The sequence below is a fragment of the Geotrypetes seraphini genome, chromosome 3, assembly GCF_902459505.1.
Source record: "Geotrypetes seraphini chromosome 3, aGeoSer1.1, whole genome shotgun sequence".
Taxonomy (NCBI): domain Eukaryota; kingdom Metazoa; phylum Chordata; class Amphibia; order Gymnophiona; family Dermophiidae; genus Geotrypetes; species Geotrypetes seraphini.
In genome coordinates, this window is record NC_047086.1 from 187,972,891 (window position 1) to 187,998,754 (window position 25,864).

A 25,864-nucleotide genomic window follows, 5' to 3' on the forward strand; every position below is an offset into this window, starting at 1 on the left:
AGCCTGGGAGCCCAGGAGGGCATACTGCTCCTCTACGGAGGTGTGGGGAACTTAGCCCTAATTGTGAAGATGTCTGAGGTGCTGGAGATTGAAGCAGAGGAACAAGTCCAAAGCTATGAACCCATGGACATTGGAGTATCTAGTCTGCCTAGTGAATGCTTGGAGGCAATGGACACAAACTGAGAAAAGGTGGGAAGTGAATGGCTTTGTTTTGTTGCTTACCAGTATGTTTTGTTTTGTTTTTTTGCTTAAAGGTTTGAGTGAAAAGTGCTTGTATGCCAAACGCTGGGGAGCTTAGCAAAGCTTATCTTCAGAAGCACTGATATAATTGAACTGTGGAATTTCACTGTAGCACTGAGCATTTGTTGGTTCCCTCTCAGCCCAGCTGGAGGTTAACTAAGGAAGATAAAGCTTCGCTGGAACGGCAAGCACAGGGGAGCTTCTTTTAAGGAGGGGTCCTTATCTGCAGGCACTCCGTCAGTGCTGCAACGTTAGCTGTTTTCTTTTTGTCTTTTTTTTTTTTTTTTTTGTAAAAGCTTTATTTTGCCTGGACTGCAGGAGTATAGTTTTGTTTTTTCTTCTGCCTTTGCATGGAGAAGGAATTTTGCTGAGGCCATCCTTGACACACAAAAAGGCTGGTGAAGAGGACTATGTTACAAAGACTAGAGTCTAGCCTAAAGGGTTTATTTTGAGTTTATCTTCTGGACATGAGAGTCGGGCTGGTATGCATAAAACCAGAGTGTTCAACTTAACCTAAAGTTTTATGTTTTCTACAACCTGTGTGAGAATTGTTGCAAGATGCTATGAATAACTGTACAAAATAATCCGGAAACATAACAATAAAACTCAACTTTATTATTCTGCTAATCTTGTTTTGAAGGTGTGTGAATTTCTTTTCCCTTACCTGGTTTCTGTAATGACACAGAACCTGTTATTATACCTTAGGCAGGCGCCTAAGAAGGCCTGAAGGATATCCTGGTCAAAGGGTACACGTTTGGACAGTTACAATCATGGGGTCCACAGCTCGCTGCCGTGAACAGGTGACAAGACCCATAGCCTCAATACCATTATATGTTAAGCTAATGGAAGGCCTTGTAGCTAAACCCCTCACCAACTACCTAGAAAATCACAACTTATTCCACCCTACACAGTCTGGTTTCAGAACCAACTATAGCACAGAGACACTACTAGGTTCCCTCCTGGACACAGCTAGACAACACCTCAGCACAGGCGAAAAAAATGCTGGTTATACAACTAGATCTCACCACAGCATTTGACCTGGTAGACCATGACATTCTACTACAAATACTAGAAACAATAGGAATCACAGGAAAGGTGCACACATGGTTTCAAAGATTCCTACAATCCAGGACCTACAGAGTAAAGACAAACAAAGATAAATCAGAACCATGGTCCAACCCCAAGGGTCGCCATTATCCCCAACACTCTTCAATCTCTACATTGCATCTCTCGGCACCTGCCTAGACAAATTAGGTTTAATTTCTTATAGCTATGCAGACGACATCACCATCCTCCTTCCTTTTGATCAACCAACACCCTCCATGACAGACACACTATATAGAACACTAGAAACAGTGGCTACATGGATGAAAGAACACAGACTAAAACTGAACCCAGACAAAACAAAATTTATACTTCTCGAAAAAAAACCAAAACCCCAACCTTAACAAACTTAGCAATAAATTCAATCACATACCCCATTCAACCCATCCTAAGATTTCTGGAAGTGATGATAGACAGATGCTATACCATGCAACCACAAAACAATACAGAAATCCTTTGTGGTCATGCGAAACGTAAAGCAAATCCAAAAATTCTTCGACAGAAAACAGTTCCAGCTCATGGTCCAAGTCCTAGGACAGGATTCCCAACCCTGTCCTGGAGGACTGCCAGCCAGTCAGGTTTTTGGGATAGCAGTAATGAATATGCATGAGAAAGATTTGCATATAACGGAGGTGCAAATCTGCTCCATGCATATTCATTAGGGCTGTCCCAAAAACCTGACTGGCTGGTGGTCCTCCAGGACAGGGTTGGGAATCATTGCTCAAGACTACTGCAACATCTATTTCCCCTGCCCTACAGTCATGATAAAACAACTACAAACAGTACAAAACACAGCCCTGAGACTGATCTATTCGCTGAAGAAATACGACCACATCACTGCCGCATACCTTGACTCACACTGGCTCCCAATACAATTAAGAATACTATTCAAATTTTACTGTCTACTATTTAAAGCAATGAATGGAGACAGCCCACCTCAAGCAGTTTGTAGAATTGATAAATAGATATGTTACCACATCTGGACATTTGTCCATCAGCCATGAAGTGAAAAGCTCTATGTTTGTTCAATTATTCCCTGAGTCTGTGAAGTCCCCTGGCTACTGGTTTAAACTGGTGATGGCCACGTGGCTATGAAGCATTCTAGGGATTTCAGGCCCTCTGTTTGTAAGTACCATTCTGCTGTTAAACTGACTGGTTACAGCTGCTATCAGGCAGTGGACATCTCTAAGCAGTTCTATCTAGAATACAATCAAACATATTACCTATACACTTCTCCCTCCATATTCGCTGTGATAGGGGATTAACAGACCCGCAAATACAGAAAAACCGTGAATAATTTTTTCATATGTTATTTGCTGTTTTCTATTAAAAACCATCGTGAATATGGTGAGACCTGGCGTGTTCCTGAAGGAGAGGCAAAACACGGTGAAGAAAATGCCGGGAATCAGCGATTTTCTCTGTAAACGCTTAGAATCAGCAATTTCTCTATGCAAGATGATGTAATTTGGGGGGAAGAGCCAGCAAGCTAAAAACTGCGAATAATCGAAACCGTGATTGCTGAAACTGCGAATACAGAGGGAGAAGTATATTCCAGGCATCTAAATAGAATAGAATGTCTTCATTCAGAGGCAGTTTTAAGACTTACATCTTTATTCCATATGCATTCCTACATCCCCTCCTCTTGCCCTATCTAATATAATAAAACGCTAAGCACGCATGCACACTCTTACCGCCTGTTCCCTGATCCGTATGTCCGTGGCCGGCAAGAGTGCGCATTTAAAACGACCCTATGCTCGTGGCAGCAGAACCCAAATAGCGGCCCGGAAAGAGAACTGCTGACCAAAAAGACTCCTTTGCCAGCTCCACACTCTCTCCATAAGTTTTTTTCGCGGTCTGACCCTCCCATCCCTTCCCGATGTCTGACCGCCTCACTTAGTCCTTTGCTGCCCCCCTTCCCTTCCCGCGGTCCCGACTCCAAACCTGCCGACTCCAGCAGCGTCTGCAGCACTCCACACGATGCTTCGGGGCCTTCTACTGCCCTGATTTGCTCTGCTGCGTCTCTGATGATGTCATCAGGGACGTGCCAGCGTAAATAAAGGCAGTAGAAGGCCCCGAAGCAGCGTGTGTAGTGTGCTGCAGATGCTGCTGGAATCAGCAGGTTTGTCGGGACCACGGGAAGGGAAGGGGGGGGGGCGGTAAGGGACTAAGGGAGCCGGCCAGACCGCGGGAAGGGAAAGAGGGGGTAGGGGAAACGCTGCTGCTGCACAGGGAAGTGGTGTGAGGGAGGTAAATGGAGGGGGAGGGAATGCTGCTGCTGTGGAGAGACAGATAGATAGAAAGAAAGACAGATAGCAGGAGGAAGGGAGACAGAAAGAAAAGAAGACACAGGGGCAGGGAGCGACTCAGAAAGACAGACAGACAAAGGGGGCCAAGGAGAGAGACAGACAGAAAGAAAGACAGTGGGTATAACACATGCAGTGTATAGATGGTATGGCAAACTAGTTTATTAGATATTCTCTAGTAAACTAGCTTGCATGCTATACTTTCTACAGTGTGCGTAATATACTCAGCTCGTTTTGCTGCCCATGCTTTTTATTTTAATGGTCCATTTGCTGGCTTGAGACTATCCAGATAGTGCTAGCAAAATCTCTAAGTGCAGTATCTAGATAGTGTCAGGGTGCAGATTTGGTGGTACAAGGGAATAACGTGATAAGACATAGGAATAGTAGCAATATTCAGCCACTGTTTATATAGCTAAGTGATTTAATTTAGGCTTACAAAAAAAGCATATAGGTTAGCAATGACTCCATTCTATGCCACAGCTGTAGTTTTAAAAAAATGCATTCACCGCAACTGCTGAATATTGACCCAATAATGGATAGTTCATACTCCTTAGAGCCTACAGTCTAGACAGACGGACAGGCACACAGTGAAAAACATGAGGCTTTCATTTATGACAGTAAGACTATAACTGAGATGGTGTCATGTAGGTTGCTAATAAATGAGGTTAAACAGAGGATTCTGATTATTTTCTAATGCGATGCTGGGGTTCTAATGTACGAAAGAGAGCTCCAGACAGTACTTGCAGAACACTAGGAAGGAACTAAAATAGAGTTGTGATACTTTTTCCCTTGATGTTGAAAGTTTGTAGTCCACTCTGAATGTGGGAGGGTTGTAGCAGAATATAAATGTGCTTTTAAATTAAGCAAGGAGAGTTATGGGTGGGCATAATCAAGGGAGGGAAAGACTCGGGTATAGTCTTGCCACTAGGTGGACTAGGATTCTGCCTAGGCAGCAGAATTTATGGGGTGGCTCCAGCATAGGAGAGAGCCTTCCACCTCTTCCTTTTCCCCTGCTAGGCCTGTTGCCACCTTACCTATTCTGGAGCCAGGCTCAGGGCTATGAAAGTACTGAGTATTGTGCATAGTCTTCATGAAAGTCAGCATTCAGCTGATGCCATTTGCCTTCACCCATCCACGCAGATTTCCTTTCAGAGAGGGGGCTGGTACACAGCAGCATTTGAATGCGAGTCTGCACTGAAAGGGATCCAAGTAGCCCTCAACACTTTTATAGCTTAAGAGCTGGCTCAGAAGGAAGTGGAGTGGCAAGAAGAGGAGGGAGATGGTGGTAGACAAGGAGAGATGAAATGATATCCTGGCCACCTGAGGGAGGGGGGAGGAGGGGAAAGACGCTGGCCACCTTCGGGAGGGAGATGAGATCCTGGCCATCATGGGGGAATAAGGAGAAGGGGAGATGCTGGCCACCTTTGGGGGGTAGGAAGGAGAAGGGGAGATGCTAAACTATGGTAGTGGGGGTGCACAGCTGAAGGTTCACCTAAGAGAGGAGAAGGGGAGATGCTAAACTATGGTGGTGGGGGGAAGTGTATAGCTGAAGGCTCACCTAAGATATCAAATATTTTTGGGTTGACCCTATTTCAGTTTAGTAAAGCAGTAAGACCATGTTCTTTGTTGTATGGCCCAGGAGCCAAGGGTGGCTTCCTAGAACCCATTGGTACCTCTTTCTTGAAATGCAGTTATGCCACATACCTTTTAACTGGCAGCTCCCTAGTTCTTTAAGGTTATTCCACATAATGCATGTCACATGCACATGCAATCTCACCTCTCTGTGTCAAATACTTTATTGTGCAATGCAACCTTTGTGGTCTCAGTTTTTCAAGGACTCCTAAAGAAGGCAGATGCTGCCTAAACATGGACCATGTTGGATCATACTGTACACTATTCTACATCTGGGCTATGCTGCCTCACCTTTATGCATTTAATAAATACTTTTTAGTTTTTTATCGTGGACTCCTGGTTCCATCCAGATACTGTATGCCTTTTTCCACTTTTGCCTTGTAGTTAGTTTTTTGTGTGATCTCACCACTCCTTTGTTTTTTTCGACAGAGGCCATCGTTATGTACATTATACCCTTTTTTTTTCCACATCTGGCCCCAGCTCTTGATATAACAGTATCTAAACCTTTCTTTTTCATACCAGCTTTTGAGCAATGTATTGAAGTTGGCATGATGCAGGTAAAAGGCACCCAGTAGAAGAGTACCAATAGCTTAGGCTGAGAACCGGGCAGCAAGCCAGGGAAGCTCTCTCTGCTTGCTGTAACTTCTATTTATTTATTTTAAAAAAAAAAAAAAACCTTATGTACCACTTTAAACCTTTGAATGGTTCAGGCTACCAGAATGAACCGATCAGCAGCCAGATCTAGAGATAATGGCAGCCATTGCAGGAGTAGGATATATCCAAGAATATTAGGGGAACTTAGAAAAATGAGAATTTATTTAATAGATCCTTGGCAATGGAAGATTCTATGGGATTGAAGATAAGTGGATTTGGTCCTGTTTCACAAAAGTAGAGACAAGAAGTAGAAAACTACAGACTGGTAAGTCTCATTCTGGTGGTTGGAAAACCAAATGAAGACACTGCCAAAATAAAGGTTAGTGAACTTTCTGGAATCCAGCTGGTTGCAGGATTTCTTTACCACAGGAAAATTATGCTAAATTAATCTGATTTCTTTGACTGGGTGACCAGCCAGCTGGATAACTGACATGCGCTAAATATGGTCTACTTGGATTTCAGCAAAGACTTTGATGTGGTTCCTCACAGGAAGCTCATGAATAAGCTGAGTGGGATGAAGATAAGATCTAAAGTGGAGAACTGGTTGACTGACAGACAGTGGCATGCGGTGAGGGCTTTCAGGGCATTCAGTGAATCTCCAGCTTAACAGCCCTGCTTTTTTATTTTTTTGTTTACTTTTTGCTTGATGCAGTATCAGTTGTTGAGTAGGCAGCCTGTTAAACCAGTCAAACTTCAAACAAAAGTAAACCTTCCCCAAAAAGCAGGTCTCTTGGGCTGAGGATTCTACAAACCCCCCTGAAGGCCCTGACAGTACTGATCTGAATTTGATTGGCTGAGCAGCAGCTGCCTGTTGCCTGCTCAACCAACAAAATTCAGAGCAGTGCCCTCAGGTCCTTTAGGGGGTGGGGCGAATCCCCCTGACCTGACGCCACTATTGACAGATGATAGAGGGTGGTGATCATGGAACCTGCTTCGAGGAAAGGAAGGTGAGTAGTAGAGTACCTCAGGGTTTGGTGCAGGGGCCAATTCTCTAATATATTTGTGAGCAATATTGCTGAAGGGTTAAGGAAAGGTCTGCCTTTTTGCAGATGACAGGAAGATTATCAACAGAGTGGACACTGCAGAGGGAGTAGAGAGCATGTGAAGAGAGATACTAAAATTGAAAGCATGGTCTAATATTTGGCAGTTAAAATTTAATATGAAGAAGTGTAAAGTGATGCACTGGGGTTGCAGAAATCCAAAGGAGCGATGAATACTGTATATGGAATTGGAGGCAAGAGACTCAAACATGGCTTAGGGGAGAGTAGGAGGCCTGTTCAGCCAGTTGAACTGCATCAAACAAAAAGTAAACCCTAGGCTCAGGAGAGAGGCCCTGGGGTGATAGTGTCTGAGGATTTCAAGGTGGCAAAACAATATGATAGGGCAGTGTCCATAACCAGAAGAATTTTAAGCTACATAGAGAGAGGTCTAATCAGCATAAAAAAAGAAGTGTTGATGCCTTTGTATAAGTAGCTGGTGAAGTCCTACTTGTAGTATTGTGTTCAGTTTTGGAGGCCAGGTCTTGCTAAGGATATGAAAAGACGTGGTTCAGAGAAAATTGACAAAAATGCTATGAAGTATGTGCCAGGAGAGACTTGAGATTCTGCATATTTAAGTTTCAAGTTTATTTATAATTTGGTATACCGACCATTACAGGTATCTGGCCAGTTTACAATATTAAAAATTAATAAAAGCATAAAAAAACAGAAATAAAATAATGCAGGTTGAAGCCAAGACAAGGACAAAGTTCAGATAAGTTGGATACAAGGGGAGTTTGGGGTGGGGGGGGAGTGAGATTTTAATTACATTTACAGTATATGCCCCCAAATTCACGTTTCACGAACTCAGTCATTCGCGGTATTTTCTGACCACCTCTTCCAGTCAGAAAATACCACGAATGACTGAACAATGGAAAAGCTCCGCACAGCCAGCCTTCACTTTCCCAAACTGTGGTCTTCCCTTGCTTCAGCATTCGCCTGGGGACTCGTAAGGGGCTGGCGTGCGCAAACTTGGCAGTCTGACTGCAGTGAGCACTTGGACAGGAGGAGGAGGGAGAATGCCAATTACAGTACTCTTCCGATATTCACGGTTTTTCAACATTCGAGGTCACTCCACACATGTAACTCTTGTGAATTTTGGGGGAGTCCTGTGTACCCTAGAAGAAAGGAAGGATAGGAGAGTTATGATACAGATGTTTAAATATTTAAAAGATATCTTGTATGGAAAACATTTTTTTACATATTAATAAACGGTAGAGCAAGAGCAGTGTTTCTAAACTCGGTCCTGGAGTACCTCCTTGCAGTTAGGTTTTCAGGATATCCACAATGAATATGCATAAACATGATTTGCATATACTGCCTCCATTATTTGCAAATTTATTTTTTGCAGATTCATTGTGGATATCCTGAAAACCTGACTGGCAAAGGGGTACTCCAGGAGCTAGAGGAAATAAGGCTACAGGAGGATCAACTTGGAAGTAATGGTAGGAAATACTTTTTCACAGAGAAGGTGGTGGATGCCTGGAATGCCCTCCTGCAGGAGGCAGTGGAGATGAAAATGGTAATGGAATTTAAAAATGGGGAGAGAATGGAATCAGAACAACTTAGCCATGCTTTAAGCAGCAAATCCAGTAGTTGGGAAATAAGGTTAGTACTGCGCAGACTTCTATATCTGTGTCCTGAAAATGGCAAGGGCACCTAATAGGTTTAGGTTCAGGTTATTTTTATTTGATTAACTGCTTAGGGAAAACTATCAAAGTGAAGAACAATAAATAATATAAAAATCAAGACTATAGTCTGAAAGAAACTCCAAAAATTATAAAAAGAGAGAGAGCACAGTCTCTTCCATACTTGGTGTACATTGGAAGAAGCAGTCGAGCTATCAAAACCAGACTAACGCAGCATAAATCTAAAATCAACACCAAATCTGAAGAAGCACCTTTAGTTACACATTGGATAGGAAAAGGTCATGCTCTTAGTGATATTAAGTGGCGCATTATTGACACTGTGGAAAGTGGGTGGCTGGGTGGTGATATTCATAAGCTTAACTATAAAGAACAAATGTGGATCTTTAAACTCAATTCTGTTGAGCCATACGGCTTAAACAGAGAAATAGAGTGGATGACATTGGTCTGATCCTTTCTTTACTAAGATCCTTTGAAGTCACATGTCCGTGGTGCTTGTCAGCTGTTATAAACGCCGCAGCCATTTTAAAAATTTTCAAAGCCTTTGAACACGCAGTATATTGAAAAGGGAGAGTTTTTTTCGAATGACAAACTGGACCTCATAAAGTATTAAGTATATTTTCATTCTTCTCTTCATAAATTTGCTCTGATATATAGAATACTTTTTACTTGTAGGGGGGGGGTGTGCCTTGAAACAGCCTTTCTGGCGAAACATGATCGTGTCGGCAGTAACATTCCCTCCCCGACTACAGCTAAGTTTTACAAGCTATTTTGCTACTATGGGCTCCTTTTACTAAGCTGTGATAGTGTTTATAGCGTGCGCAGAATTGCCGCACACGCTAAGTCTGCGCTATGTGGCTAGAACTAACGCCAGCTCAATGCTGGCGTTAGCGTCTAGCGCACGGGGCAATTCTGCGCGTTCTAAATGCGCGCTAAAACCGCTATCGCAGCTTAGTAAAAGGAGCCCTATGTTTCATAGGTTATTTTGCTACAGTGCATGATAGTAATTATGTGGCTATAAAGAAACAAGCCAGTTCAAATATTACAAGCACTTTAAGCATAAGTTTTTGAAAAACATATATTAAAAATGGGACTAGTGAAGAGGCACGGTGGAAAGTCACTCCAACCGGCATGGTCCAATGAGTGTCACCTCTGAAATCCTTATAAATCTGAAATAAGTGATTTCTATCTACAATAAGATTCTGATACAATTGGTAATACTGTTTTGCATAAGCAATCTTTTTTTGAAAGTTACAATTATTTTGCTTATTTTGAGACTGTTTAAAAATAGTGAGTGCCCCAAGTTCTATTTATTACTGAGATACCATACCAATTATAGCATGGGAGAAAAGGAATTACTCATAGCTACAAGTACTATACCTAGTTCATTTCCAAGCCAAAGAATTCAAAGGGATGTCTGGCTAACTTTTCATTGCAGAGAGATGGGTGACCTCAGAGGGGAGATATGGCAAGGAGGCTGCTATTAAAGATTAGTCAAACAGAAGGGACAGAGGCCTATAGCTCTGAAGCAGTTCTGAAAGGTCAGGTTCATTCCAACAGTCCATTTTCCCATCGATTGGACAAGCAAAGGTTGTGCTCTGAGGCTTTGGCCCCCTGTCTAAGGGGTCAGGCCTCCAAGACTTAGGAGATCCATGTACACTGAGGAGAGAAAAAGGAAGAAGGATGGGTACAAAGTTTGAACAATTAAGCAAAAGACAATTCCTTGTCACTGAGGTTGAGAATCTTTAACAAATGGAGGAGGCGGGAAGGTAAAGGAAATTCATATCCTTCTAACCATCCTTATTGGGGGTCATGGTTATCTTATACTATTACTGAGGCAGGAAGATTAAATCTTCTGCAAGCAATATGGAACAAACGAGATGTGCTAAAGGAAAATGCGCTCCCTGTGATTCCAGTATTGGGATCCCACATACATTTCTGTCAGTGCACCTTCATCCTATCCTGCAGTAGCTCCTGCTATTTCAGTTTTGAGATCCATACACAGCTTTGCCAGCATACCAAAAGTTGCAGGAAAGTGAGAATAAAGCCAGAGATGAAGTAGGATCTGAGTTATTTCAGCAGGCGAGGGAAATGAGCAGATTAGAAGGACCTTATAGTCTTTTCTCTCCCCAGCTTTCCAAATGAACTGTTCGCAGAGTAAGTCCCTGTGGTTGGGAAGCAATGAGGAGGGCAGATTCTTGATATTTCTGTCCCACTACAGCCACAGTTCTCTCAGGATGTCGGATGTCATACTGCATTGCAGGCAGCCCAAAGACTGCACACTGATACTAGCATGTTTGGTCAATGTCCTGTAATGGCCAAGACTGAAGCCATGAATCAATAGTTCATCTATTCCGAGCATATAGGTCAAAAACAAGTTGTAGACAGTACCGTTAGATTAATTTTGGAGGCCTATGCCCCTTTTATTAATATAAAATTCAACCTGAGCAAAATAAAACACCTGAGTTATGCACATCAGGAATCTCTCTACAGTTGTAGAGTATAGAGGAGATATGGTAACATAGCATGTCATGGTTGGGTCAGGATTATACAGTAATTCATGTTTCATGCTTATCTATATTTGCTATACCAACCTAGAGAAGCCTTTCTGAGTGCTTTACACATCTAATTCTTACCATATACTAGGGTTGCCATATTTCTATAAGTAAAAAAAGAGAAGACACATGGCCCCGCCCCATTCTGCCCCAGCCCCACCCCCACACAAATCTCATCTCCTCTCCTTTGAGCTCAGGGATGCATCTGGAAGGCCTCCAAACATGCACAGATGTGACGTGATAATGATCCTGTTTATATCCTGCTCAGAGGCCCTTCAGACGTAGCCCCAAGCTCTGGCAGAGCTGGACAAACTGTTGGGCTTTCAAAATCCATCCGGACACCCAGACAGTCCTTTAAAAAGAGGACATCTGGGTAAATCCAGACATCTGGTAAAAAGATATAAACAGGATGGAGTCAGTTTTAGAGGAAGCTACTAAAATGGTCAGTGATCTTCATTATAAGGTGTATGGGGATCTCAATATGTATGCTTTGGAGCAAAGTCGGGAGAGGGAAAATACGATAGAGACATTTAAATACTTACATGGCATGAATGCGCATGAGGCAAATCTCTTTTATTTGAAAGGAAGCTCCTGAATGAGAGGGCATAGGATGAAGTTAAAAGGTGATATGCTCGGGCATAATCTAAGGAAATACTTTTTTACAGAAAGAGTGGTAGATTTGTGGAATAGTCTCTGGAAGATGTGGTGGAGACAAAGACTTTGAGTTCAAGAAAGAATGGAACGGGCCTGTGGGATCTCTTAGGGAGAGGAAGAGATAATGGATGCTGTGGATGGACAGACAGAACGGGCCATTTGGCCTTTATCTGCAATCATGTTTCTATATTTCAATAGGAACAGAGAAAGTACCTGCACATAATGTGTCAGTGCTGCATTCCTGGAAGGGGGAGAGAATTCGGCTTTGAGGAGCCAAAATAGCAGAAAACAACCATACAGGGAAGAGAGGCTGAGTGATGGGGACAGAGTTAGAGAGTGGAATTGTGAGGAAAGCAATAGTGAGAGGTAGGAAAGGAACTGAAAGGGGTTATGACAAAAGCATTGCAAAAATTCATCAAATTGTGTGTCAAAATCACCGGCTCATTGTGAGAAGCATAGCGGACCAAGTACAAATTGATAGAGAAACAGGAAAATCTTACTGAAAATCTTGTCATGAGATCGGTGTGTGTGTAAAAACGGTCCCAAAGGAGCTCACCTTTGAACAAAAGCAAAGGAGAGTCGAAGTTTGCTAAGACCTTTTTGAGAGGCAAGATGATGTTCTGGGCCGTGTTATCACTGGTGATGAAACATGGGTGTACCAATACAACCCTGAAGCAAAGCATCAAAGTGCACAAATGAAAGTCAGCCAGTTCTCTACGACCAAAAAAGTTCCATCAGTCTAAATCAAGAGTCAAAACAATGTTGCTAATATTTTTTTTATATCAGAGAGGATTATTAATTATGAATTTGTACCAACTAGACAAACAGTTAAACAAGTTTACTATTTGGAAGTGCTGAAAAGTCTGCATGAAAAAGTTAGATGAAAATTACATGAACTTTTCACCAACTCATGGCTCTTGCATCATAACAATTCACCAGCTCACCCAGCACTGCCTGTGAGGGAGTTTTTAGCCATTAAACAAATAACTGTATTGGAGCACCCTCCCTACTCACCTGATCTAGGCTCCAATAACTTTTTTCTTTACCCGAAAATAAAGGAAATATTGAAAGGAAGATATTTTGATGACACTCAGGACATCAAGGGATTACAATGACAGCTCTGATGGGCATTCCAGAAAAAGAGTTCCAAAATTGTTTTGAAGGGTGGACTAGGCACTGGCATCGTTGCATAGCTTCACAAGGGGAGTACTTCAAAGGCGGCCATAGTGATATTCAGCAATGAGTTATGTAGCACTTTTTCTAGGATGATTTCATGAACTTAACTCCCCTGTGTTTCTTCTTGCTTTGGTTTCTCTTTTGATCAGCTACTGATCCCAGGCTTCCTTTCTTGCTCAGGGTACTGCTCTGCTGATCAACTCCTGACTCATCTCAGGACTAGCTTTGGAGTGTGTGTGATCTAAGTGTCATCATGAATAAGGGGTATTGATATAGTGGCCCTCACCCCATATCTTAAATCATGAGGTTACTTCTATAATAGTGTGCTTTAACATAAGCAGGAGACAATTTGGGGGTTGGAAAAATAGAGAACATTGGAGGATGTAAGAGTCCCAAATAGTATGGAATGGTCCAAGATTCATATGAATCAAGAACCAATTCTTAGTTTTCTTTATTTTTGTTAGTTGAAAATGAGCATGTCTCCCCATAGTTGAGGGCTTGAAAAGGAATTTTTGTGTTGTATAAATATTGTTAAAATTTTGTGGAAGAAACCTTTTTTTCTTTGTATCATTTGATATTGTAATTATTAAATTTATTATAAAAAAAAAAAAGGAAAAATAGAGAACAGGGTGAGGCAGTTTGTAAGGAGGAATTCCCTTATTGCTATTACTGTATGTAAGTTTCTGTGCTACAGAAGCTGGAACTCTTTTCTCTCATTGAAATGCATTGGGCCTTTTTTTGGGAGGGGGGTCTTATTTTTCTGGAACTACTAGTTCGATTTAGGCCTATTTTTAAACTCAATGTGACTTTTTACTGTTTTTTTGCCACATGCTAATTTTTAGATAGATATTTTAAAACCCCCCCCCCCCTCATTCTCCCTGACAAAAGGAAAATCAGACATTCCCAACCCCCATTTTGTATAATTATTTTCCTCTTCTGTTGTGTTGGAAAGAATTTTAAAAAGAAGAAAACCCCTGACAGTTACAAGTGAAGGCCTTTGGTGCTGCAGCACAAAAAAAATTGCTCCTAAATCTGAAAAGAAAAATAATTAGCTTCTGTTAGTTTTATTTATGGAGAACATATGGAATCGTATCAATATATCCAGGACAAACCCTGCAGAGATGAACTCCCTTCATACTCAAATGAGACAAAAGTAACTAAACAGTAAATAATGAGTCCCTAGAGTGGTGTTAGCAAAACCTGACTCACTAATAAAACCATTATTTTCAGTCACATCTGAAGAAGGGACCTGTGTGGTCTGTAATTTTTTTCCCCCTTAGTTTATGCACAGAATCATTTTGGGATAATTCTTATGTTGGTTCAAAAGGATGCAAAACAATATGCAAATAATTTTATTTTTTTCAGAATCGGGATAGCTACCAAAACTTTCAGCTATGATACATTCCATCAGCCTGAGTGATATTTAATTTACACACACTTAGTCTAAGATATAGTTGAATTTCTAAATGAACTTCTAAATGCAGAGGTGACATTCAGCTGTTATCCTAGATGTGATAGGATGGGCGTCCCTTCACAAGAAACCTCAAATTTTAAAAAGAAGGCCTCAATGAAAATGCACTACCCGAAAACAGCATGGGTTTCAAGCCGGGGACAGATACCCTTGATGAAACTCATTTGCATACAAATTTGCATATGGACACTGCAAAGATACCTGGAACTCGCTACTTACCCTGAAGGATAAAGGGATTCGAAAACAAGGCTCTCAGGGCTAGTAAACTGGAAAAGGAGAGCTTGTTAGGATCTGTTGGGTGACCCTTGAGGGAATGAATGCTGGCATTTGTCTAACCTTTGGTAAGCCAAAAGGATCCTGATGTGGTCAGAGCATAGCCGAGGGCCTTGTGACCGGTGGTAACCGGAAAGTTCAAATGGACCAGGGTACCACAAGAGTGACCAGAGTGACTGGATGTAACTACTTGGCAACTGGAGATGACCACTGTAACTGGAAGTGACCAGAAGTGGCTGCTTGACACTAGACAAGAGGTTTTGTGATGTCATCATGCACTGTGGGAATCTGACACAGTATTACACACATCAGAGTACCTGGGAAATAAAGCCATAGACAACTCCAGCATCTAACAACTCTCAAGTCAACACCAAGCTTTTGAATATCCCAAGTGCAGGTCTAGCCCTGCCACATGGCAGACTAGAGATTCTAAGGTGGCAGCATTTCTTTTTTGAGGGGGAGTAGTGCAGAAGCTCAGTAGCAGAGCATTCTCTCATCTCCCCTACCTTTATTCCATTGCTGGCATGTTACCCCTATCCCCTTTGCTCTGCCACCATACTACTTCCTGGGGCCACTCCAAAGGCATACAGTGCTGGCAAAAGGGTTTCAAGTAGTGGCCTGCATTCCTTCCTTCCTTCCTTTCCCTGACAGGAAATGCTTTGAGGGGAGAAAGGAACAGGGTAGTACTTGAATGCAGGCCTCTACTGGAAAACCCCATTCCATTACTTAATATCTTTGGAGCAACCCTAGAAGAGGTAGAACAACAGTGGCAGTTGGTAGGAAGAGAAGGGAGGATCCTGAATATAGGACCAAGGAGGGAAAGGGAGATGATATACTGGATTTTCCAAACAAACCCCTGTGGAATTTCGAGAAACCTCTCTAACACAAGGATTGACCCCATCACAAATAACTCACAAATGGCTATGCTGGTTTTAAGAAGGAGGAAAAACCCTCAGACTCAAGCTTGCCGCTGGCATATTCAGCTTGTATGCAAGCAATAAACATAGAGATTCCTCATTGGCATAAAAAAAACCTCCTCCTATCAACCAACTTAAAGGTACTTAACCATGTGCAAAAATCTTATGCTTCGAATACTTAAATGATTTCTTTATTTGTGCAACTGGTTATGCTGTGATGTGAAATGATACTTTAAATAAAAAACTCAGTTTAAACAGTGTGCAAAAGTCACTATTCAATTTCTTCAAAAAAGTACTCTTGTTGCACCACTGTTTCAAGACTAGGAAGAAGGACTGTGAAATGAACACAGCACAACCACTCAAAGATCCAATGACTTGGGATCAATCAAGTCAGCCATAGCCAATGTTGGCCAGCAAGCGTTTTGCTGAAGCTGCATCAGGGCACTCCAGACTTTCACTATAAAACAACAAACAGTACATATAGCAAAACATATGGTTGCTCATGCCCCGTACACCGCTAGGCCGCGAGAACTTGAGGTGACCATTCAGGGAGGGACTCAGCATGGGGCATGAGCGCAGAAAGCTCACTCCTGCTCGGTACACTGCTGGACCACCAGGAATTTGAAAAGGTACACAGGGGAGGGAGGTAAAAAAAATTGGCAGAGTTGACCGGCACAGGAAACAGGAAGGATCCCTCCAATTCCAGCCCACCATGTCATATGGCAGACCTGGTGGAGGCCTGCAGGACATCGGGAGAGAGGGGAACAGGGCAGGGAAGGGGGTTGGGTGCTGAGCCTGGCAGGTAGGGAGGGGGCTAGGTGCAGAGCCTGGCAGGTAGGGAGGGGGGATAGGGTAGAGAGCCTGGCAGGGAGTGAGGGGGGCTGAATGTAGAGCCTGGCAGGGGAGGGAGGGAGTGAGGGGGCAGGGCGCATGAATACTAACCCACCTATCTTATATTCGAGTCAACCTTTTTTGGGGGAAAAGGGGTACATTGTCTTATACTCGGATCGATTTATATTCGAGTATACAGTATATGGTATATCTGCAGCTGTCATGGAGTCTGGTATGTACTGTCACCTCATAGGGGGTTAGGAGGGGTCAGTCACCACTGGGGGATTAAGGGGGGTCATGCCTTTATCCCTCCAGTGGTCATCTGGTTATTTTGAACAACTTTTGGCACTTAGTCGTTATAGAAATGGATCTAACCTAAAACATCTTAGTTTTTGTCTTGGACATTTTTACAATGTTGCATTATTACATAAAAATGTCCAAATTGCTAGCCCACCCTAGGCCTACCCAAACCACATCTATAACACACCCCTTTGAGATTTAGACTATCTGCAGAGAATAAAGTCTTTAAAATGAGTTTTGAAAATAATTTGGATGTCAATGGCTGAACCAAAAAGCTTCTGTTGCTGAATGCGAAGAGCTTTTGGTGAGTATTTTTGTAAGGTGGAAAAGTGAATGTAGGTGTCAATACGATGCTCAGAGCCCAAACACTGCAAATACCAGCTATGCGGATCAGTGATTGAAGCAGGCTGCGGCACTGCCAGCACTTTTTTTAAAGCCCGTCAACGGTTTTGAAATAGACAGAAAAATTGCAGCGGCAAAATTAAACTCAATGAAATAAAGGAGAAAAATAACATGAAAGCTGAAAGACCCAAGTAAGGAAAAATAAATTTATTTATTTATTTAAATAAAAAAAGAAAATGAGTAAAGTAAGGAAAAAACAAGGCTAAAGGCCAGGTAGAAAATGATATGGGTTGAAGGCAATGCTGACTGGGCAAAGTCCAGCAAAAAGCACTTCTTTGTTCCGCAGAAAACGAAAAACTGAGGAACTGAGGAACTGTGAGCCTTCATCAGGCGGGAATGCACTTGCAAAGTTTCTTAAAACTTAGTGACAGTTCATTTTTAACACTGTCCGTACCGGACTCCGTGAATGTGTCACCCACATGTGAGAACATACTGCCTGCTTGTCCTAGGATAATGTAGGGTATGTTGAGTTGTCCATTTTGTATATTCATTCTTTATAAGTTGTACAAAATTCTACAGTCTGTCTTTTGTATGGTTTGTCTATATATGATCATGCTACTCCTTTCTTTAAGAAACATTGGTTACCATTGACAGAAAAATCAGATTTAAACTGCTAGTGCTGATTCATCAGGGCTTATAACAGGATTCATCTCAATACTTAACTGAACATTTTAACTCGTATAGATTGCAGCGAGCTCTTCGCCCTAAGGATACTGGAGATGCCTAGTTTTCAGCTGTCTCAACTGCAATGTAAGCAAAAGAGGATTTATTCCATTGCTGGCCCAACAGAATGGAATAAATTACTGGTGGCTCTCAGGAGAAAGAAGAATTTGACAGTTTTTAAGACTACTAAAGCAGCATTTGTCGTCACAGGTGGACTTTGGATTGCAATTGCATCGTTTGTAGAATCACTGCTTGACTGACTGTTTTTGCTTTTGTCTTTGTTTTTAAAGTGGTTTGTGGTTTGATGTTGTAATGAATGAATAGTATTATGTATGCTATTTTGTAATCTGGTTTTGATAAAAGCAGATTATAAATTGGAATAAATGAAATGAAATTATTTCTTTATGGTAGTATAGGTGGCCTGCTTCTTCATTTTATAATTGTAATCTGGGAAAATACAGTTGTCATGGGTTTGCCTTCCTATACCAACCACCCTAGTTCCCTGGTCTGGTGCAAGATCCCTTAGTGGTAATTAGCACACCTAAGCTAGGAAAGGTCTAGGGTACTGTTGCCTCTCTCTTAGCCCAGGAATCTGTGATCTTGGTCCATTCCATTAATAGGATCCTGGTCACCTGGGAACGACAATTTTTTTTTAACAATGACTCTACAAATCCTAAAGCATTATTCCCCTCGTACTGTCATTCTTAAAATTAGTATATTCAATTGCCAGTATCTTTCTTCAAGATCAGTTATTTTAGTTTGCAACATCTCCATCTGCTGGTGCAGCTGTGACAAGGTGTCCATGGCCCAGCCTCCCAATCTTCAATGTCAGACATTTACCGCTTCAGTTACTCAGCTCTTGGAACAAAGCCCTCCAGCTTCTCCTTTAGCCTGTACCTCTGGAGCTCAGTCATAATGTAACCAGGATTAAAAGTTTAAAAGCTACATGAGTGAGAAAAACAAGGTTTAAATAAGATTTTAAAGGGTTTTTAAAGTAAAGAAAATCTGGAAGGTAAGATCAGTGGGGTTTTTCCTATTTTGAGAAGTTTGGTTTGTGCGTCTTTTGTATTTGTGCAGTTTTGGTATTCTGTTGCTGATCTCCTGCACAGGTTTGCTGTCCTAGTGCAGAGATCATCATCAGCTGGTGAACATTCCAACTGTCAGATTTGACAGTTGGAAGGGTGACTTGGATCTGTGTGAAGGTGGTTTGATTTCTGCGCCTTGTGAAAATGTAATTATGGTGGTTTTATTTAAATTTGAGAAGGACTTTGAAATTCTGGTTAAGGTTTGAAGTTTGATATCGATGTGAACAGAATCTGGGAAGCCAGTCTGGAATGTTTAGTTAGGATATGTTTATTGTGGTTGTTGTAGTATATAAAATTAGTCCTCAGAGCCAACTTAAAAACTTTCTCACAGTGCACCGCGTCCCCCAGTTGGCCAGTCTAATCTTCCATTTGTGAGAAAGGGGAGAGTAGTAGGGGAAGGGGGCATGGAGAAACAAGAGAAGGGTTTTGTGCTATACAGAAATTTAGACAGTTGTCAAAGAGGTGAGTCTTTAGGGTTTTTCTGAATGTCCTGCAGGCTGCTCTTCAGAGCATGTGCCCCACTATTCCCTTCTGGGTAATAAGTGTTCTTTCTTAACTGCCTATTACACAAAACTATAGAAAATGGCCATCATTCCCCTCAAACTTTGTTTTTGTGACCAGGACATTGATATTTTGAAAATTACTTTTTTTGTAGAACATTCCAGATTGATTCCAAGCTGAGTAAACTTAGGGGCCCTTTTGACGTCTAGGCTCAAGCAGTGGAACTTGTAGGATGAAAGTGTGCAAGTCACAAATCAGAGAAAGCATCACCAAGTTTTTTCCACATTCTCTACCCATCAAGATGGGCTCTGTTTCTGCCACAATGAAACCAGTCTGTTTGAGGTAATTGGAATCACCTGCAACCCAAAGAGTGGTGTCTCTTCTTTAACAACCCATCTAGGAGCATCAAAGCCGTGCTGCTCCATAATGGGAACAAGTACCCATCTCTTCCAATGGCTCAGTCAGTGCATCTCAAAGAGGATTACAACTGCATCAAGACCTTACTAGGCACCTTGAAGTATGATGAATACGGATGGAAGGTCATTGGAGACTTCAAAATGGTGGCATGTCTAATGGGTCTCAAAGGCAGTTTTACCAAGTTTCCCTGCTATCTCTGCCTTTGTGACAGAAGGGACACAAAGGCGCACTACCAAAGACGAGACTGGCCACAACGAACTGAGTTCTCTGTGGGGAGAAGCATCATATGGGAACCACTGGCCGATCCACAGAAAATGCCGATGCCACCACAGTACATCAAATTGGACCTAATGAAACAAAATGTCATAGCTCTAGATAAAGAGTCAGCAGCATTCAAGTACCTTCAAGACATCTTCCCTAATTTGTCTGAGGCAAAGGTCAAAGCTGGTGTCTTCATTGGACCACAGATAAAGAAGATCCTGGACTGAAAAGAATTTCACAAGAAGTTAACTAGGAAGGATAAAGTGACTTGAAACAGCTTCAGTGCAATGGTTTGAGACTTCCTGGGCAATCACAAGGCCAAAAACTAGTGGAGTTGGTTGAGAATCTGGTGAATTACTGTAAAATGGGATTTAGGGGATGTCTTGAAGACTTGAAGAGGTCCAGAGGAGGGCGACAAAAATGATAGGAGGCTTGTGCCAGAAGACGTATGAGGAGAGACTGGAAGCCGTGAATATGTATACCCTAGAGGAAAGGAGGGACAGGGGAGATATGATTCAAACGTTCAAATACTTGAAGGGTATTAACGTAGAACAAAATCTTTTCCAGAGAAAGGAAAATGGTAAAACCAGAGGACATAATTTGAGGTTGAGGGGTGGTAGATTCAAGAGCAATGTTAAGAAATTCTACTTTACGGAAAGGGTGGTAGATGCCTGGAATGAGCGCCCGAGAGAGGTGGTGGAGAGAAAAACGGTGACTAAGTTCAAAGAAGCGTGGGATGAACACAGAGGATCTAGAATCAGAAAATAATATTAAATATAGAACTAAGGCCAGTACTGGGCAGACTTGCAAGGTCTGTGTCTGTATATGGCCATTTGGGGGAGGATGGGCTGGAGAGGGCTTCAATGGCTGGGAGGGTGTAGATGGGCTGGAGTAGGTTTTGACGGAGATTTTGGCAGTTGGAACCCAAGCACAGTACCGGGTAGAGCTTTGGATTCTTGCCCAGAAATAGCTAAGAAGAAAAAATTTAAAAAATTTAAATTGAGTCAGGTTAGGCAGACTGGATGGACCTTTCGGGTCTTTATCTGCTGTCATCTACTATGTTACTATGTCTTTCAAAGTCCATTTCATTAATGCTCACTCATCTTGAGACATTCAAGGAGAACATGGCAGCATGCTCAGAGAAGCAAGGTGAGCGCTTCCACCAGGATTTCAAACGCCGCTACCAAGCACGATATAATGAGAACATAATGGTAGGGTTACCAGACATCCAGATTTCCGCGGACATGTTCTTCTTTTCGAGGACATGTCTGGGGATCCAGACGACTTTTCAAAATCCGGCCCTTTGTCCGAGTTTTGAAAAGCTTCCCTCTAAATCGCATCGGGCAGGAGGAAATCCGCACATGCGCGGATGCCACATGATGATGTCATGCACACGTATGCGTGTGTGTGATGTCATTGCGTCGCATCCACACATGCGCAGATTTCCTCCTGCCCGAGAGCAGGCAGCCGGGGGTGGAATGGGGGCAGGACTGGAGCGGGGATGGGTGGAACTGGGCAGACCTGAGGGCGGATCTAGGGGGGTCCGCATTTTACTAAAGTAAAATATGGTACCCCTACATGATGGGAGGCAACATTTGGGGGCTGATCCACGAAAGTCGCAAATCTCAAAAAACTACTCACTTCTAAATCTTCTGTGGTCATCTTGGTATAATGTAAATATAAATAAATACAATATAAATATATATAAATAAGAAGCATGAATAACATTGTTTTCCCAAACCCCTACCTTCCCCTTTTTATGACTTTATAAGAATGAAAAGATGAACATTTGGTGTTTTCATGTTTTAAACAGGTAAATTGTAAAATTTGACTATCCTGGTCACAAAAGCAAAGTTTTGGGTTTTTTGTTTTTTTTAAATAACAGATATTTTCTGTACTTCTTAGGCATGAGCAATTAGGAAATTACATTTACTGCCCAGGAACAAAAATCGTGTTACATAGTGTTATATGTTTCAGTTATGCAAGTGACAGCTATTCTTGCATTGCCAGCTGGAACTATGTACTGAGTTCTACATCTTAGGAATTTGATAACAATCATTCAATATAGTATTAATGCAATGAGTAATTTTAGATTGATTATGTGTCATAATAAATTTTATATTTCGGAAGTCTTTGTAAGTACAAATTGTCTTGTATTGTATGATTTATTATGAATGTCTTTTGTAAACCACTCAGAATTTTATGATGTGCGGTATAAAAATGTTTTAAACATTAAACATTAAGTATCTCCTGCTGTCATGAGACCAATTCTCTCAGCTCTTATTGCAGAATTTGGCCCTGAGGCAGCAGGAGATGATGTCAGATTAAACACGTCTCCTGCTGCCAGCCTGTAGGGATGCATGAGAGGGAGGGGATTCAGTTTGGGAAACCTGCAACAGCCCACTCAATCTGGGAGGGTGGAGAGCTGAGGAAAAGGGGTTTGGGAAAACTGTTATTCGTGCCTCTTGCCCCATGATAACCCAGGGGCAGCGGCTCTTCACTACCCTCTAGTCCTATCCCTGCAATGAGCCCTGGAATCTCCCATGACACGCAGGCCTCACAAGCTCCTATGTGAGATAGAAGTTGGCAGAATAAGACATATGTAAATAAAAAGTTTGGCTCTCCTCCTGTCAGTGAGAGTGAATGGGCAATAAAGAACTTGCAATTTTAGTTTGGTGTGCTACGCAGAATGAAGAAACTCAAACCTATGCCACAAAATGAAAAAAGGTTGAGAAGCACTGCAATAGGGTGTTAGGAGCTCACCGTTTCTTCACTGAATTCTAAATTTTGTGAAAGGAAAAGGTAAAACAGAGGCAGCTGAGAAATTTGTGATTGCAATCTTTGAAGACTATCCAGTCTGACATAGAGAAGAGATCCATTCTGAGATATTGCAGAGATTATAAGTACCCTGAGCAGACAGGACTACACAGGTGCTCACAGAAGTTACATCTCCTTTAATGAAGCGGCGTTAGGCTTTTTTATCGATGGCCATGGCGGTAAAAGCGCCAATGCTCATAAAATTCCTATGAGCATCTAGCAATAAAAAAAGCCTAACACAGCTTCTTAAAAGGGCGCTTTAATTCCCAGAGGAAAAAAAATAGTAGAAAAGTTAGGAGAGAGGCAGGAACCACAGAATTAAAATCTCAACAGAGGGAGCTGGGTGGAGAAGGTTCCAAGCCAAATCACAGAAACTAGAGAGTTAAAGCCTCAGCAGGAACAGCTGGGAAGGAATATAGTGCTGGCCAATCAGAGGGGGTGTAAACTGGAAGAGGTGGAGTCAACTGTTTTATAAAAGAAAGAAGGCAGGTCTGAACGGGGATCACGGGGATCCCCCCTAAGTCAACGGGACTCCCACGGGGACCCCTCCCAGGCCCACGGGACTCCCACGGGGACCCCTCCAAGGCTCATGGGACTCCCACAGGGATGGAACTAGGGTTCCTATCTTCCCGACTCGAGGCCTACCTTATTTCCTGTCCGGCACTGCGATGAGCTCCGAGTCCCAACGAATCAGCAGCATGTCACGTAGGCATGGAGCTCATCACGTAGGCAGTAAGCTCAGCACAGGCACACATTGGTTCAGCTGCAGCACAACGAGCCAATCACAAACGAACTCAGAGTTTTAAAGTCATTTGTGATTGGCCCATTGTGCTGCAGCTGAACCAATGTGTGCCTGTGCTGAGCTTACTGCCTACGTGATGAGCTCCAGAGAAGCAAGAGCCGGCAGCTGAGTTGCTGCTTCTGGGGAGCTGCGGCACTTCACTTTCCATTGCCTTTGTGCAGCCGCCCAAGCGAGGAGCGGGATGGCTCTGGCTCCCAGCCAAAGTTGTGCGGGGTAAGTGTGGGCACTGGGTCTGGAGAAGTGAAGGACCTCGGGGGGTGGGGCGGGCCAGGCCAGAACCCTGCACCTCCCCCTCCATGGCTCACCGCTGCCATGGTGAAGGTGGCTGCAGCTCCTGGGCACTGGGATGGCTGGCTGGGAGAGGGCCTACTCTCCCTGCCAAACCACTTGGCAGGAGCTGGCTGGTGCTGATGATGAGGGGTGGGGGAGGAGGAAAAGCTTGGTGGGTGCTGGGACTTTTCATGCATGTGACATGTGGGGGAGGAAAAAGAGGAGAGTCAATTTGACCCATAGGTTAGGCAGGGATGGGCTTGAAATTGTGGGGGACAGCTAGGGGCAAGGAAGAGGGAAGTGACAGGCAGGCCAGGGTGAGGAGAAGAAAGAGTGAGAGCTAGCATGAAGGGAGAGAGAGAGGTGACAGGGAGAGGAGGAGGGGCACAAGATAGCAAAGACAAGTAAGCAGGCAGTATGGCTAATATGAGAACTAGCAAAAGGAACAGGTGACGACCATCATGAGGGATAAGAAGAATGAGGCAATGGTGACATGGAGCATGGGATGACAGGTGGCTAGAGAATAAGGTGGCAAACAGGCCAACCAAGGTGATAGCCTTCCACCTTGGGCAGAGAGAGAGGTAGGGAGAGTGAAGTGGCAGGCTGGATGGGGTGAAGGGGAAGGGAGAGAATCTGGTGACAGGATCAGGGGGTACAGAGATGATGGTGACAGGATCAGGGGTAGGGAGAGTGCGGTAATGGGGACAAGGAAGCAAGTGGGCCAGTGTGAGGGGTAGGGAGGTTGTGTTCTGTATGTATGAAAAGGACTATTTTTTTTTAGCGTTGACTGTACAGGATCGATGTGTATTAATCTGGCTTCAGTTTAACAATGGGTATATTGATGTTCTAATGCTTACTGCAGTGTTTATGATGCTCCCTTTTCCTAGGTGCACCCTTGCTTTGTGACACTAATAATTACTACCCTCCCTCCTTCCCTCCCTTGTGTACCTGTTCCCTGGTGGTCCAGTGTATATCCCACACTGAAATCCTCCTTTGTAAAGGTAGTAGCCAGTGGCACACCCGGGCCAGCATGCAGGAGCAAACTTTTTGTGCTGCCGGCCGGCCCTGCACCTCTCCTTGATAGGCTGCTGCAAGTTCTCGCGGGATTCATAGTTCTCACGGAAGCCTATCAAAGAGCAGTGCAGGGCCAGCCAGGAGCACAAAAAGTCTCCGGCCGGGGCAGGAGACGGGAGGGATCCCTCCTGTCCAGGCCTACCACTAGGTGGTTTAAGTTAAGAGGAAGGGATAATCTGGCTGGGTTAGAGGGCAGAAGGGAGTACGGGACAATCAAGCCATTGTGACATCACTGAAGTTGGTTCTTTTTAGGGGGAAGAGGGTACAGGGAAGGAAGGTGGGACAGTGTTCAGAGCCTGGCAGGGAGGGGAGCTTGGTTCACAGCCTGGTAAGGAATGGGACTGAGTGTACGGCAGGGTGCAGAAATTTGCAGGGAGGGGAGGCTGAGTGCAGAACCTGGCAGGGCAGGACACTTAAATATTAAGTCGCCCGACTTATATTCGAGTCAACCATTTTTCCTCCTTTTGGTGGGAAAATGGGGGTCTTGACTTATATTCGGATCGACTGATATTCAAGTATATACAGTAAGTACACTAAGTTCTACGGATATTTAGAGGTTAGAAATAGTAAATATTGGCTTTGTTAATAGGAGGAGAAAGTAATACAGCTTTTTGCTTGTTTTGTAGATACCGCGCCCTGAAACAGTTTGCCGTTTATGCAAATAAAACATGCTTGTCGGCAGCGGATTGCATTGAACAAAACTAACTATTTAACATACTGCACGATGCTGTTGAAGATAAGTTCAAGTTTGTTCTATTAAAGAAAATATTTAAACAGTA

The 25,864-nt window shown here is 43.0% G+C and overlaps 1 long non-coding RNA gene across 1 annotated transcript; it reads left to right on the forward strand.

The window, feature by feature from the left end:
• On the forward strand, window positions 1–25,864 carry LOC117356569. Its single transcript, XR_004538671.1, has 2 exons — window positions 1–189; window positions 25,712–25,864. It is a non-coding gene; the product is annotated as an uncharacterized LOC117356569 (long non-coding RNA).